This window comes from Zosterops lateralis (assembly GCF_965231275.1).
Source record: "Zosterops lateralis genome assembly, chromosome: 6".
In the NCBI taxonomy this organism is placed as follows: domain Eukaryota; kingdom Metazoa; phylum Chordata; class Aves; order Passeriformes; family Zosteropidae; genus Zosterops; species Zosterops lateralis.
This window is the reverse complement of record NC_139761.1, coordinates 27,169,634-27,187,145: the sequence shown is the minus strand read 5'-3', so window position 1 is coordinate 27,187,145 and position 17,512 is coordinate 27,169,634.

Below are 17,512 nucleotides of genomic sequence, written 5' to 3'. Positions count from 1 at the left end.
TTGAATTTGTTGTCCACCAGAACACTGAACATTTTTCACTGAACTGCTTCCCAGAGCAGTAGATTCCAGCCTGTGCTGCACTCCTGGATTATGTTTCCCCAGGTGCAAGAATTTACATCTGTCCTTGTTGAACTTCATAAGATTCATCTTAGTTTTCTCAAAGTCTATTCATTCTATTATTCATTTTGCAGTGAAATAAGGCTGAATTATAAAAGCTCATTTGGAATTTACTGACTTGATGAATGTGTGGCATGTTCTATTTACAGCTAGTTTGCTAAACATTTTTGAGGGTCACTGCACTTTCTAATTGTCTGTTCCACTTTCTACTGTATAGGTAGAATACTGTATTCTTGGTAGGCAGGTATTTCTCAAGAGCAGAAAATTAAGCTCTGTTTTTATAATCTTTGTACCTGTACAGTACTATATCTCTTTAATGATCAAAGCTTTATGTTTGACAGAAAATGCCTGTATTTACTTTTCACAAACTGTCATAATATAAAAGAAAATTAAGCAGAAGGACAAATATTAATTTAAGTAGCTGGTATTTTAACTGAAAGAAGTGACATTTCCTATCCTATTTTGAAATATGCTTATCATTTTTCAACCTTATCTTATGTTCATTATCTTATGTTCAGGCATAGTTGTGAAAAACTCTTCTGTAAAGTTAAATACTTCCATTAAAATACAGTTAAGTAGTTAGTATGTTGTAAAATACTATGATTATGCAAATAAACAACATGGATGAAATAGAAGTTTGGCAAATGTTAGTGCATACAAGATCCGCAAATTGTAGGTGTAAATAAAACATTATAGCTGTGGTAATAAGTGCAATTCCATGAGCAGAAATGATACAGCTGAAATAGAAATGGAATAGGATTAAAATTCTATTATTTTTCCTAGCAGTGTGTTTCTTATAGTTTTCTCTACCATAACTGTAGAAGAAAACCAGAACCACCACTTTACTTTTGTACAAAACACAAGCACAAAGAGGGCTGACATTCAGCCACTAGAGTGGAGAGTACAGACAAGGGAGTGACGGCAGAAAGGCTGCTTAGAATAACAACTCAAATCAAAGTTAGATTTGTGAAAATTTCAGATTCAGGGTTTCAGCTCAGCTGATCTCTACCCTTGCAGAAGGTCTGAAATACAAGATCACATATTTGGAACTCAAATAATTTTCAATTATATATGAATATGAATCATCCACATATTTTTATCGGGGGTAATGAGTTACGTAATACTGAGTTTTCAGAAAAGGGCAGGATGTTCGTTTTGGGTGGTGATCTCAGAACTCACAATGGAGCAATAGCTGAGGTACAGTCTCTCTTTTCATCCTGTGATAATTTGTAAATGCCTGATGAGGATAGGGTTAACTTGTCCTCCATGAGTTGAACTGATAATAGCAGCTGCCTGCCTTCAATGTAAGGACTGCTGGGGAGGCCAGCAGTGCAAGAAAGAAATACAGCTTGGCTCAGATGGCAAGTTACTTGCTCTGAAAGGGATTTTAGCAGGAGTGATCTCTAAGAAGCCTTTCATACTGGCATACAATTAGACTTGGTTCTAAGAGAAAGACTGACTGAGAGAAGTCTTAACCTCTACTTCCTAACCTTAAGAGCTACTTCTGCTGTTTTCCATTTGTTTCTTGATACATATGTTTCTTGATATGTGGAATCTCTTTTCACCTGAAACTTCTAAAAATAATCTGTTGAAAAGAGCATGTCTACAGACACGTCTATAGGCAAGTTCTTGTGTTCTTGTTATGCCTCGGTGTGAAATAAGGACATGAAAATTAACAAATCCATTGGAAAATATGTAAGATTTAAGTTCCTTAATAATGGCACTGCGTTAAATCACTGAGTGATGAAACAGTGTTGAAGATTTATTACCCGCTTTTTAAAGTATGAAGCCACAACAATATTTGCAATAATAATTACATTCTCTGCTTCATGTACATGGAGTAAATAGTCTTTTTTTGTCTTAAAAATATGAACCGAATCCTGGCTGTTATGCTCAGGAAAATATATGTTTTGTTTTCCTTTTCAGGATGACAAGTAATCAGTCTTGCACATCCAAAATAAAATAGTATTGTGTGTACCTCTTGTTCAACCTGATAACTTTGATAACACACACATAAAGTTCCTGTTGGAACTTTAGGCATACTTTTATCAGTGACAGATGCAAATGCCTTTCACTATACTCAAAAGATTTTTTTGTATTAGCACGACTATTGTTAAGAATTCCTTTTTTAAAACAGTTTCTTTTAATGCTCTGTACTTGTACATCAGTTAAGCCTAAAATGTAAATTTCTTTTTTCTGTGTTTTCAATCAAAATTCAACATGTAAGATTTATAGACTCTAATGTTTAGGACTGTAGGCATTATATTGAGGTGAGTACAGCTTCTACCACATATGAGCTGTTTTTAAGGATTTACGAAGTTCACAGCCTTTGAACTGCAGGATGAATTCTGCCCTTGGAGAACCGTGTTGAATTCTTCCTGAATTCAATGTGAGTCCTATGTGAATGACTCAGGGCAGGAAATGGCCTTTAAAAGGGACTGATTTGCCTTTTAACAATTCATTCACAACAAACAGAGGCTTTAATCAGTCTCCTGACTAATTTGCTGTTCAAGCAAAATACTCAACCTCTGACATTAAGTTTGGAGAGATGATTAATCTTCAATAAAAACTGGAAGGGGAAACAAGCCCTTCCCTGTACCGTATCCTCTGCTAGAGATCTTCCTCCTGCAGGGGTTCAGGTGATGAGGCTCTGCCCCGTATTCATCAGCATGATGGAAGTAGTCTGTGTTGGCAAGGACATAAAGGCACACTGTCTATTGCATGCCTTGTGCTTCTCTTCACCATCTTTCTTTTGCAAGGAGGTTGGAAATGGGGACAAAGAGACTATGGTCTCCCCACCCCAAAACTTCCAATATATAAATATAAACACAAATACAAATATAAATATAATTCCATTTATGGAAATTGCTTTTGGAATAAGATGAGTATACTGAATGGGTTAATCAGAAAAAAAAGAACTTCCTTATAATACCTGCCATCTATGATTATTATTATCTTGCAGACAAATATAATTACAGTGTGTGATGTCTGTTTATGTCTGTGAAAGCTTTGATTGTGTTCTCTTGTCTGCATTACACTGCAAAGCGGTATAAACATTTATATTGTATAGTAACTCGAATCCAGTGCTAATGCCTTGAGCTACGGGTGTCACTTCAAATTGCCAAGATTTATGTGATACTTATATCTGCCTTTTTCAGGTGAATTTGACCCCAGTACACTTAGTGTTATACTAACATTAGTGTTATACTAAGTGATTTGTAGAATCTAGAGACTATTAATAGCCTGCAGAGAGGAGTGAAATTCCTTATATAGGAGCACGTAATATAAAATCATAATTACTCCAGAGTTTCAGTATCTATACAGAAATTAAGAGACTGGCTGTAGTAACTTTATAATGATTGAAATATTAATATAGGACCTCTCAAATTTTAGAGCAAGTGTAGGTTTTAAAGAATAGGTTATATACAAATTCATCCTAACATTTTACCAATGGGCAAACCACATACAAAATAAGAGCTCTTAAGTTGCACAGACTACAGGTCTATTAAAAAATTCTGAGCACTAAAGAAATAGGTGGGTATTACACATATTTATAATTTATTTTTAATTTCTTTACACTTCCAGAGGGAAATAGACTGACAAAAGTGAACACAGGATTTGTATGCAACTAGTGCCATCTCTCAGCTTGAAATTAAGTTGAACCTTTGGTCTAGTAATAGCCAGTTCAACAGTGTCATGGTTTAACCCAGCTAGCAACCAAGCCCCAGTCAGCTGCTCAGTCACTCCCCCACCAATGGGACTGGGGAGAAAATTGGAAGGGTAAAACCTAGAAAACTCACAGGTTGAGTTAAAGACCAATTAGCAGGGGAAGCAAAAGCTGCACACACAAAAAGCAAAAGCAGAACAAGGAATTAATTCCCCAACTCCCATGGGCAGGCAGGTGTTCAGCCATATCCAGGAGAGCAGGGCCCCATCAAGTGTAACAGTGACTTGGGAAGAAAAACACCATCACTGCAAATGTCCCCCCCTTCCTCCTTCAACCCCTCACCTTATATACTGAGCATGATGTCACATGGTCTGGAATATCCATTTGATCAGTTGGGATCACCTGTCCCTGCTGTATCTCCACCCAACTTTCCAGGCACCCCCAGTTTCCTCTCCAGCTTGGCATTACAAAAAGCAGAAAAGTGGCTCTGTGTAAGCCCTGCACAGCAATAACAAATACATCTCTATATTATCTATATTATCTGCATCGTGTTCAGCACAAATCCAAAACACAGCCCATAGTAGCCATCATGAAGAAAATTAACTCTATGTCAGCCAAAACCAGCACAACAGCTAGATATTCATAGAGAGATAATAAGGAGACTAAAATATATTCTCACACTATGTGATGCACATATACAGACCATATAAAGTGTCACATCCTATTTGATAGGTATGTGAGGTCACTAAGGGAAATAACGACACAGTGTGAATGCTCACTTCAATGGGGCAACAAGTCACTCTCTGAACAGTGCCCGAATCTGCAAGATCTGTGGTTTTCCACTTCCTGGCTGCAATCGGGGAATGAGAAAGGATGAACTGGAGGAAGCTGGTGCCAGATCCCCTTCATGGGGTTTTGGCTGCTTGGACTCAGGGCCAGCACTGACAGCAGCGCAGCTGTGCAGCCTGGATTCAGAGAGCTGTTTGAGGAGGAGCTGTGGGAAGCCTTAGCAGAGGCCATTCCCTTGTACTCAGGAGCTGCATTGAATCTGGGCAATTGCCCTTGTTCCCTTTCTGGGGTGCACCGCATCCACGCAGGGACCCAGCCACATAGCTCACTGATCTGAACCTGACCCACTGGCCACCACTGCCTGGCTCAGTGTTTCTGGACTTCCCTGAGGTCCAGCTCAGCTGCCTGTCCCCAGGCCTGCTCTGTCCTCATTGTTCAGGTACTGTGGGACGTGTCTGTCAGGCCATTGCCCTGCTGCCCTTGGCCTGGCTCACCACCCCTGCAGAACAGCATCCTGCTGCTGCTCTTCTCTTAGAGCCCAATATGAATTTGACTGCTGCTGGAATAAGGAAACCATCTGAAGAGGATAACCTTGTTTAGACTTAGTGTTTAACTTCTGTGGAACACAAGGTTTCCTTTGTGATACACATTTCTTTTGTGTCATTAGTGCCACTAAAATTTTGCAGGCCCATGAATGGAGAGGTTGGTAAGTAGTGCTTTTAATGAGACTCAGGTAAAACTCTAACTACTTGGACATTCTAGTCTTCTCATATGTGTTTACTCTAATTTAAATTTATTTCTTTGAAATTAAATATAATTAATTAAACCTCTGAGTGCCAATAATACAACATTTTTAGACAGGGTAGTAGCAGTGAAGATGCACTCTCTATATCTCACCATACATGTAAATCAGAGCAAGTAACATTGACATAGAATGAACAATGTCTTGATTCTTTCTATAGAAGCTTAGCATAGAGTCACAAAACTGTAGCTCAAAATTTTCAAAATTAACATCCTCATTCATACTGCTTATGTCCCAGCTTGCTCCATGTATATAGAAATAAACTCAGACTTTTAAATTAAAGCACGCTTTGGCACAAACCTCAAGCACACTCTACTATGATTTTTTTGTTTCTCATAATTTAGAATCCAATATCTGAGAATGTTTTAAAACAAGGGAAATTGCCTATATGAAAGTAAGTCTACCATTTTGTGAAAAATGGTGCTTAATTTATCTCTGCAGCCCTTATTATTTTGCAATTTGTGAATTTCCTCTTTACCTAAAATTAAATTTCCTTTCATAAATGGCCGTTCCATTTTTTGTATACCTGTCATTAAAAAAAAGCTAAAACCAAAATTCAGGTACAGATACTACAACTAGTGTCATGAAACACAATTTTTAAAAAAGTTGCAATCAAGTTTTCAGATCCTGCAAATTTCTAAGAAATACAGTAAATAGTTTTTATGCTCATATTGTTCTGTGTCATTTGTGGACTTTGTAAATCAGTTGTATTCATCATATGAATACAAATTCTCTAAATGTGATACTAGAACATGAAAGACAGGTTGAGATTTGTGTCGTACTAAAGAAGCCCAATTTGCATTTTCCATGAAGCTTAGTCAGTCAGTAAATAAATTTAAATTGGAATTTTTTTTTTAAAGTAAGCAGTACCAAATCCAAGCTTACAGATTTTTCTGATGCAGTTTTTCAAAATGTTCTTTCTAACTGAAGGCAGGAATAACAGATATACGCAGTATGAATAAAAGTATATATGCATCTATTAATGAATCAAATACTTTGAAAACAATTTCATTTAATACTTGAAGTCTGCAAAAAGGAGGATGGATCTTATCTAAGGACAGGAGAGTTCTTTTCTTGGTTCTAAAGCCGCAGAATATGTTCAAGAACACAGTAAGAGAACAGAATGCTGGTGTCCTATTTCAAAATAGCGCAAGATCTGCACTTTCTAGATAGCAACAGCAGATATTTTACCCATGCTTGTTATACATGCACCTGAATTCCTCTGCAGTTAGCAGGCTGGTGTTGCAGCATAGGATAAATAATTATAACAAAAGTTGCGCAAATGTTCAAGATGCCTTCCAACCAAGATCATCAAGATTCTCCTCTCTGACTCTGTGCATGTACATACGTGTGTATGGAGAGACCCAGAGGATCACAACTGTTCGCTTTTTGATGTTTGCCTGTACATAAACTGGAAACATGTTCTAATATGTGGGTTCTCACTCTATCTATATTGCTTTTTAGAAAGTTTTATTGCAACTTTTCTGCCAAGAACAAGTAGGTCCATCTTGAGAAATATCTAATTAGTAATGAGTAGTAATGTATGCTCCATTTGAACACTTAACAAAAATATTTCATTTTTTAATGAAATGAAATAGTGTGAACCTTTGACCATGTAAAAACACACAAGATGTTACTTGACTTCAAAGATATGCAGCAACATATTTACGCCTTTCTCCACATCTGGAATGGTTGATTATTTTCTACTCTTACTTCATGATTTTTAGACAAAAACACATATCGGTTTTAATGTTGCAACCACTGGTGCTTTATCATTAAATCATACAAAAGCTCACCTTTCTACAAATTTTAAAAATAAGCTGCCTCAGTCTGTGTCTAAGGTGAATAATTTTTTCATTAAAAGAAAGGCAGGGTGATTTTCTGTTGTTATGTAAAATTCATGAGCATAACAAAGAACAAATGAGGATAGATCAATAAGCAGTATCAAAAATTAAAGATTCATTCATAATAGAGAAAAAACCCCACATTTAAAGCAAATGTCTTGCTTGTTAATGTGAAGCTGACCTAGCATTTTTATTCCTGAGTCATACACAGAAATGCTGCTGTGCAGTGGACTGTTAAGAGCATGGAAGTCTAACCATTTTGCAGATTTATGGAATCCCTGTAGGATTTTCTTTCTAAATATAAACTATATGCTATACTCTCAGGCAGAGTCTTAAAACAACATTAATGGTCTGATATCAGCATCGCCAAGAAAGCACTGATACTTAGTTGTTGCTAGGCAAGTCTCTAATTTCAAACCTTGAATGAAATCTCAGACTGTCTGTATCAAACACTTTGAAAATGACCCACAAAAGTATTGGAAATTAATAAATAGTTTTTAAAGTTATTTTTAATCACTTTAATTACCCTTGCTCTAACAGTGACTGAATGTAGAGAGTGAATAAAGGGAAAGCCATTTGTTTGCAGATAGTCTTGAATGTAAAGGTGATACTGTAATTGGCTACAGGCTTAGCTTTTCCATCATCACCCTCACACAAGGTCTTCAGTGTCTATCAAAGCAATAGCCATTCTACTGACAGTTCCCTGTATCTTCAGTCAGCTGTAACTCTGCAGAAACAACTGTGAAGAAAAAAAATCATTCTCTGAATTGTGAGCCAACTGTAGATTAGATATAGGATATAATTGATAGCACATCTCTTATTTATTATATGTTTATTTATTTATTGCATCTGGTTTCCATTTGCAGGACAGAGGCATGCTTGTGCATATATCTGGTAATATTTTTCCCTTCATTAGTCTGGGATTTCAAATTATACTGATTCAGAATACTTTATGTCACCAGCTTTTGTACTGGAAAGACAGAAAGTGACCTTTTAAGTAAAATGTTCATTGTCTATGATGAAGTGATGAAGGGGGGAAGTCAAAAGAGGGACAGAGGAATGCTTTAGCAGAGTCTCCATGAGTAATAACACTATTTGCAGGCCCCTGTGAGTTAGACAAACATCAGCTCTTACTTCTGGAGACCAGAAGATGCTACGGTCTTTCTGGTTGTTCTCTGGATCAGGTTCAAATCCCCTGCTTCCTCCGACATTCATCTCCTCCTGTGAGCTCCCTCTCGGACAGGCAAGCAGGCAGACATGCACACACACAGCTTTGATAGGATGCTTCTTCCTTTCCACCCTTAATTTGAATTTCTCACCTGGTTTTTGTGCCCCTGTGCTCCTCTGGTCAATTGGAAAGGGATCTGTGAGTGGTTGATGGCTTTTGTGATGAGCCTGGAACAAACAGCCATCATTTCTCTGTGTTCATTTGAGTATGCAGAGAAGCATAACATAATACATTCTACAAGTAGGCTATATCAGAAAGGATTCAGCAGACAAAGTATCCTCAGAATATATCATTCTCAGAGCAACACAGAAAAGAAGTTGCTGGACCTTCAGTATGGGGTTTTGTAGTACAGTAACTAACCCTGTGGCAGATATAAGGACAATTCTCATCATACCTTGCAATACTTGGGATTAGAATGCCATCAGTTGCAAAAAATGGTTCCTAAAACTGTTACCTATTATCACAAATAGAAGCAGAAGTTTCTTATATTTGGCTGAGGATTTAGTGCATATTTAGTGCATATTTAGACTAAGGAAGCAGGAGAGAACAGTCCCAGAGAATTTGGGAACAGTGGGAACAGTCCCAGAAGTCTTGTGGCATCCTGTCTGTTTCTGATCTCTCTGCCTTTGGAAACATAAAATCAAGAAATTTGCTGAATTTTCCTCATTGGCAGGTTTTTTTTTTTCCTGTTTAGATATTTTTTTTTTCTGTGTTCATTGTAACAGAGAGATAAATACTAATATTTTTGTTATTGAAAGTGGAAATGCATAGCAAAACTTCAGTGTTTCTCTTCAGGTGTTTCATGTTGAGCCTCCCCCACTCTCAACCCTTTCATAATCACCATGCTTTAAAGGAGAGAAATGTAATTTATTGTCATCAGAAACAACATTCTTAATATGGCACCATGAATGACTGCTGTTGCCATTCAGTTGTCTCATATTCTGAGAATTAGTTTCAACAAAAACATTGTTTATTCCCGAGAATGCACACATAGATCAAAGTATTAGCAAGGCTACCATATCTGGTCTCAACTATAACATTCTGTATGTCTAAAATTATTATATTTTATTTATGTAAACACCCTTTTAAAACTTACAGATGGGTGTTAACCTGTTATTATGGTATTTCACAAGATCTTTTCGCAAAGAAGCCTCTCTCTGCTGCTAGATAAAGCAAGACTTTTTATACATATTATTCCTCAGCTATACTGGTGGTTTCCAAAGGAGCAGTTACCCCAAATATCACGACAAATCACAGTCCTGGGGTAAATTGCATGGTACTACCAGAAGACTTGTAATTCATCACATTCTCTTTTATGTTTACTAACTTTGCTCTTGATCCATGTGTAGGATATCCTTCAAAGAATTAAATCTATTTTTACAGCTGTTTTAAAATTGATTTGATTGCAGGCACACCTACTGAAATCAATCAACTAATTGAAGAAACAGAATGAGATTTTTATTATAGGGTTTCAGATAATATCAAGTCCCTTGTGAAAAGTATGTTATTTTTTTCTCTTTGTTCTGCTTTTGGAAAACCAGAGCTGTGAATTGGTGGTTTTTTCAACTGTATAGGTCATAGGAATTACAAAGATTTCCAAAGCAAAATCACTGAATAATCCCTAACAGAGTGGCTTACAAAGGTATTTAGTCTGCTGTATATAACTGCTCAAAGCAATTCAGATATTTCAGTTTTGTTGATTATCTAACCATAGAACTTTTAGCAAACCTTTTAGAATGAATGACATTACACAATACATCACACAGCCATAAAGGACAGAAACCATTTTTGTTAAATGTTAAACGATTTTGATAACCAAAGCTGGTTCCTTACACCCTGGATTGAAATTCTGCTGCCCTTCTAACTAAATTTCTTTGGGCTAGTCAGTTCCAAAATAACAACAGATTCAAGGGATTTCGGCATTCAGGTCTTCATAAGCTGAAGTGCAAAAAAATAGCAATCCCACAGAGAAAGCCAGCTGAGTTGGAAAAACTTGGCATTTTTCTGTCAGAAATCTTGAGGCCTATTTGGTTATCAATGGACTGTTAAGGCACTGAAGTTGATTTCAATGTAGATTTTCATATACTCTTTTTTTTCTGAGAAGCCTTTCTAGTACCAAGAGATATACATGAATTTAACTGTATTTTTGAGCAAGTAATGCTCATTCAATGAAATAGTTGCATTCATTTACATTATGTAACTTCTCTGTGTTAAAATATGTTGTTTGAATATACCCATGCTAATGCATGTTTTAAATGTGTAAACTTGTTTGTATTCAAATATAATAAGAGAGTTAATTTATATTGCCCTCATAGAGCTTTCAGCACTATCCACCATAGACTTACAGTCTTTTCCTATTTTCGTAAACCTACTATGCAGTGAAAGAGTATCAAAGCCTAGGTAGGTGACAGAGATTGTCTTTCATCCAATTTACACAAACAGGAAGAGCAACAAAATCTCACAGACTTCTTAGAGCTCTACTTTTTACAGGCTTTCTGGCATCCAGGATGCATGATCTCAGGCTCTATTGTTCTAATGTCCTACTTCCTGATAATTTTTACCTCTACTATGTTCTCTCTCTCTCTAAGCTAACACCATTTCATAAATGAACCTTTCTGAAGACCTAGTTATATTATTTTTCATCAAGTATGTTGGAAGGTCCTTGACATGTGCCTAAGTTAATGCTGGAATAATCTTGTCCACAGTGGATGTCACTTTTAAACACCAAGGATACATCCCAGATTCAAGTGAATTATCACAGACTAGTAAATCTGTGTGAATGGCTGGACTGTGATTGCTGTCTCTGAGGTTATTCCTAACCTACAGAAATTAAGGAAAATATGGCACCACTAAGTGAGAAATTGACTAATTTACGCCATATCAAGATTTACCTAGTTACCTGCAAAGAGCACAGTTTCTAGGGTATCCCCTCCAGAAAAGAAAGAAAAAATATATTGTGAAAAAAATCATTAGTATTTCACTTAATACATAATTTGTATGTTTTGGTCTAAGTTTTTGTTTTCTGAACTCTTTCATAAAGACAATTTGTAAACTAATTGATACTTTTTTAAAATATTTAAAAGTCCCTGTGAGTAAGAAAATATGGGCATTGAAAGGAATTTAAGCAAAGTCTTTTTATTAATAGCATACTCAGTTACCATGGCTCAGCTGGCACATGTTTAGTTCCACTGTGGTCTTTTTATTTTTAGTCCAAGGCTTTAGTTTCTTAAGCCAGACCTTGCAGCACTGAATGAAACAATTCAATAAAACCAATTTGGATACAATACTCAGAACTGGTACTTACTGCAATATCCAGTGTTGGTGACAGGCTGCCTGGAGTCCTGCCAATGCTGATTTAGCAGTATATGCCAGCTCAGTGAGTCAGAAACAGTTTTTACATGTGCCAGCTCAATTGTGCAAGGTTGCTCAGAAATCCCTTTCAATACCCAGGCAGAATAATTGCTGTATTTCCAATCTACTTTCCTTAGGAGAAAGGAACAAAGGAAAAGAGAAGCATCAATAGAATGGCTTTTACTATCAATTTTGTAGCCTGCTGTGGAAGGTCACTGCTTTGAAAATATTTCACTCTAAGTGAATATTTAGGTCATGTGATAGTGGGTGCAGCTTTCTGACATTCAAGTATGCAAGACAGAAAAACAATAATTGAAAGGATAACTGCCTTGAAACAGTAAGAATAAAAGTTTAAAAAGTCACTTGACTAAGAAGAAAAAGTTTCGCAAAGACTGAGGAATATACGTGTAGTTTGATGTAAATTTAGCCCACATATCATAACAGAGAGTAAAAAAAGAAAGATGGAGTACAGGTATGACCTTTTTAAACATGTTTTTAACGAAATGATGTGGTGACAGTATAGCTGTAGGAATATTGTTTTCCCCTTAGTATAGAGTGAGTTAGTAGAAAATCTCTGTTCCAGACTAATTTCTTGAGAGTTGCTTTGTTCAGCTCACTATGAAATATGAAAAGGAGCACTTTTAAGAGCCAAGTCAAAATACCCATTCATCATTTGCATGAGACAGTGTTCTTACGGACAAATTGCATATAAAGGAAATGGTAATATAGGAAATCAGGACACAATTGGAACAGGTTTGTCTTGTTTGATTTTAAAAATAGTAATAAAACTGGATAAGAGGATAAAACCTACATTGTAATTGTCACTAAAGCCAATAACCATTACTTACTGGTTCAGTTATCACAACATAATCTGGTTCAGTGTAAAACAAAGAAAAGTTGCCATCTCCTCAAATTTCCATATAATGAAATTAGAAGCTCAGTAAGAGACATTGTCTGAACACACAAACCCATGTTCCCTATCCAAAAATAATGTTACAATAGCTGGACTAGGTGATTTGGAAAAGAAAAATCCTCCACTCCTAGACTTTGAAACAATAATCAGCTTGCTTAGTAACACTGTTTTTCCCCAACGGGTGAAGAACCTCTTTGTACTCCCACCTGTTTTTCTCACATGACGAGTAACTCCAATGTGTTTCAGCGTCAGATAACTTCCTGCTATTTTTAACCTCTACAAAATACCTGTCAGCGTTTTTGTACAAGTCTCTCTTTCTTTTCTGCTTCCACCAATGACTCTAACAAAACAGGCTGACCTTCCCATCAGAATTGCTTCTTGATGAGTTTTATATGCCACTTTCCTTTTATTTCACATCTCAGCTTCACACAACAACAGGCAGGCTAAGGCCTAGCTTATGCCATTCTAATCACTTGAAACACTGAAAAAACGGGTGCCTTTCATTTTCTCCTAGACGTTATGTACCTTTTAACCTTATTCAAAAGGAAATACTCCAAAATTCTTAACAATTTATGATGAGGTGCTTATAATAACGACTTAGATAATAACACCAAAACAGCACCAAAACAAAATTTAAATGCTGACTCCAGTTCCATCTTAAATATGGTTCACTATAAATACTGAAATTAAAATATGGGTAATTTTTTTAAAGTTTAAAGCTGTTTTTTCATTGTTAGTCAATGTGACCCTTTTTAAGAAAATCATCTATTTAGATTAAATGTCAGTAGAGTATAAATTTAAAACGATGGCAGTGTAAATAAGTGGATTGGATGGGGTTTGGGTTGCTTCAGATTCTTCTTTGTAACACCTGCATTGAAAGACACCTTCAAAAAATGTAAGTCCAAAAAAGTGGTAAAAACAATAAAATCAAACATCTTCAGGTAGAAAGAAATTTATATAAAAGCTGAATTTTTAAGTGTCTTTATAACCTCTTGTCTACAGTTTTAGTTGTTCACAAACCTCATTTGCATAATGCAAAATTTAGGTCACGATAGAAATTAAAATTTTCCCAGAGAAACTTAGCCATCTGAGGAATATAGTGAGGGTCACTGCAAAATATTGCATCATATAAAGATGTTAAAAGTGTCATAGTGACATACACTGTGCCAGATTTGTGGTCTGGAGGTGTGTACAGAGCATCTACTGAGCTGTTTAAATACATAACAGGAACACAGAGTACTATGCCCTCTTTTCAGGATGGAAACCACGTTCTTCTTACTCTGAAATAAGAGAGATAAACAACTTAGACATAATTTCTGAATTATAAGTATCTTCACCCAGGGATATATGATGTTCAAAGGCTATAGGGATCAGTAAACTTCAGCTTAATCATGCATAATCTCAAACCACAACATTAAAATAACTTGTATGGTCATCTTTATTCATCAGAATTTGTCATTTTTTCTGTGCTGAACAAAGTCTTATTACTAATGAAATATCACAAAACATTTCTGCAGAGTTGCTGAGGAAAGCGAATGTGTTGGTCAAATGACTTCTGATATATAAAACATTTAACTTTCTGCAATAGCAGCTTTGAAAGGACTGACATAGTAGGGAAGGTTTGACTATGGGTGTCATCTGCAATACTGGATACAGTGTGTTAATTGTGTTGCCTGTATAGGTGGCAGGATTTTTTGACATTTTTATATGTGTATATGTGTGTGCAATTTAAGAAAAGAACAAATGCGAGAGCTTGGAATTTTGATAGTGGTGGATCACTGAAGTCCCAGGAAAGTGTAAAGGTGGTTTTCTCAAGAATTCCCAACATAAATGTGACAATCATATAAACATTCCCATGCTTTAATCTCTTCCTGCAGTAAAATGAGTGAAGAGTGGAGTAAGTCCAGAAAATTAACTTGGAGGATATAAAACCATCATCCACTAAATTGAATTTTATTCCAAAAACTAAAATATGTAAGGCTAAGTGGCCATTGACCTGTAGAGAGAACAGATATACATAGTAGAAGTGAGTTAATGTGCAATGACTGGATTGTGAGAGACAATCTTGTCCAGCCATTCTTTTCTCCCTATTCATCTTAAACTGTTTCTAGCTGCACTGATACTTTTTGTTCTTTTGAGGAAAGTAACCTGGGTTATATTGGAAATTAGTCAGAGAAGAGGGAAGCTTTTCACTAGTTATTATTAGAGGTACTTCTTGAGAGGAATTAGCTGGAAGTTAGCTGTGATGAGATAAGTAAAATCAGGTTCCAGGATGTGGTTGGGAACGAGCTACGTGTTCAAGGGACGTGACACACTTTGTTAGTAAAGCCTTTGCTGTTTCTTCTCAATATGATATCTTTTTTTGAAAAGAAAACTTTTGTATCACACTTCAAAGGGAAGAGCACTGAGTTTGTATAAGTGAGACAATTTGTTGTAGTGGCCCTTAGGGGCAACTCCCAGTGTATATTTTTGGGTATATAAATTGAGGCATTTCCTCCTGTTTCTCCTTATCATTATGCATTATACCTACAATACACTCTAATATCCAATAACTTCTCTGTAGACAAAAGTTGTCAGGAAAAAAAAAGTGTAAATTTTCTTATGCAGAATTTTCAGGGCTCAGATATAGAACTGCTCTTCAAAAATGTTTATGCCGGTCTTGATTCTGCCTCTGATTTGCTATAAAATATCAAACTCAGTGTTCTTCCCAGATTTTCCAGTAACAGTTTCTGTCCTTTCTAACAAAGCTCTTTTAAGATGTTGAAGCATGTCGTCTGCCATTTTCCCCACTACTCAGAAATCAAGATCCTGTTTCTATTGATTACACTCATATAGTATATTCCCACAGACTAGAAGGGGGTAAGATCTGCTTGAGAGTTTTTGCAGCCACCAAAAGACCATGAGGCTTTCAGTTGCTTTTAGTTTGACTTGCCAATTTGAGCAATAGCAATATTCTTATTCAGTACAAAGCCATAAAGCCTAATGTTTCCAGAATGCTCAGATGTTATGAGATAGAACACCACTGTTGCTGATTAGAGTCAGGTGAAATAATTTGAATAAGATGAAGTAATTATATCTGAAAGTTTTTGGCTGTAAAAATCAAGATTGAGTGTATGAATAGTAAGATTGTACCTTTGGGCTGGTTTCTGACATTGGCAAACGAGCACTATTTTATCCTTAGTGAAACTGTTTACACTGAGTAGACTTACCTACATATAAGAAAGCAATAAAGTAATGGTCCTGACAAATCTACAATTCAAGGTTTTATTTTACAGTTTAAATTTGAAGTTATCAAAATATATAAATTTGAAGGAATTATTCAAATGGAGAGAATAAGCACTGAATACAAAGAATCTTCAAGTAGGATGACATCTTTATTGTTTAAATGGAGAACATATAGGATTACATCACAATCAAGGCTTTATGTGTTCAACTGAAATGTGAGAACCTACATGGGCAAAAATGTATACATTTTTGCATTAAACTGATGGAAACTTTCAAATTTACCCTCTATAAATTTTTGTTTTACAAATACATATCTGTCAAGCTCGTGATCACTAAATGCGGTTCTGTCACATTAAAAAAATGTATCTGTGACAAAGATGAGATGACTGTGAACAAGGCCAATGACACAGAGCTACAGCAGGACAGAATAAAGCAGAAGGTTTGATAATGAGAGATTACACTTTCCAGCTATTCTTGAGGACCAGAGGGAGGGAATTATTTGTCTTATGCTGGCAGCAATTTCCCTAAACCATGTGAGATGGCATACCTCAAGCTGTTGCAAATGGAGACAGAACAACACAGGCCCTGGCTCTTGGTTGGATCTAGGTTCCCCAGGGTATAACATATATTGAAAAGGCTCCTAAATAGGGGCTGAACACTTAATTTGACTGTTTGAATGGAAGTCCCTATATTTTTCAATCACTAACCCTTGTTCACAGCTCCCTTGAAGCTTAATAATCAATTCTGATTATTTTTTTTAAATTAGATTAACTGCTTATGGTTACAGTTTTACAACTGTAACATATCAGATGTGTTAAGCAGAATTTATGCACTGTCCCCTTTTGTGGGTTCTGTGAAGCTGCAATGGACAAAGGTTATTAAGCTCCTGCTGCGTTTAAGTTTCCTACAGGTTAGTTTTAATAAAATGTTTGTTTCTTCAAAAATGGGGCCACATTAATCCCCAATCCTTGAAAACTTAAAAGTTAAGCCAAAGTTTCCCAAAGAATATTTGAAAATAATAATATAATATATTAGTATTTATTTAGAGATATTTTATTAGCCCATGATTCATCAGTTTTCTATAAGGAAAATGTGGTTAATTGCAATGGTTAGAGATTGTGTTCTGCATGTTTCTGAATTGCTAATACTTATAGCTTTTTGTCCTTTGTAATATCAATGCAAGAAAAAAAAATTCATTCAAAGTTTTCAGTTTTAGTGAACAAGAAAAACACCTTTATCAAAATACAAAAAACACTTATTCTTACACAAATTCATGTCAGACATCTAAAAGACTCCTTTTGTCATTCCTCTACAGGAGCTGATTGATTCATGCTACTAGTTTGAAATATACATACAAATCAGAGCACTGATTTTTTTTATATATCAGATAGTGTAAACTTTATTATAAAATACTTCACTATTACATATATTTTATTCCAATTCAAACTCAGTCAAGTGTTCTGCAAGGATAATGTGCCTTAGACTGAAGTAAGGCATTATAAAAAAATGTACTGACTTTATTCACCTCATTCTGTGAAGGTAGATAAGAATGTGAATGTGTGTATGCATGTCTGCA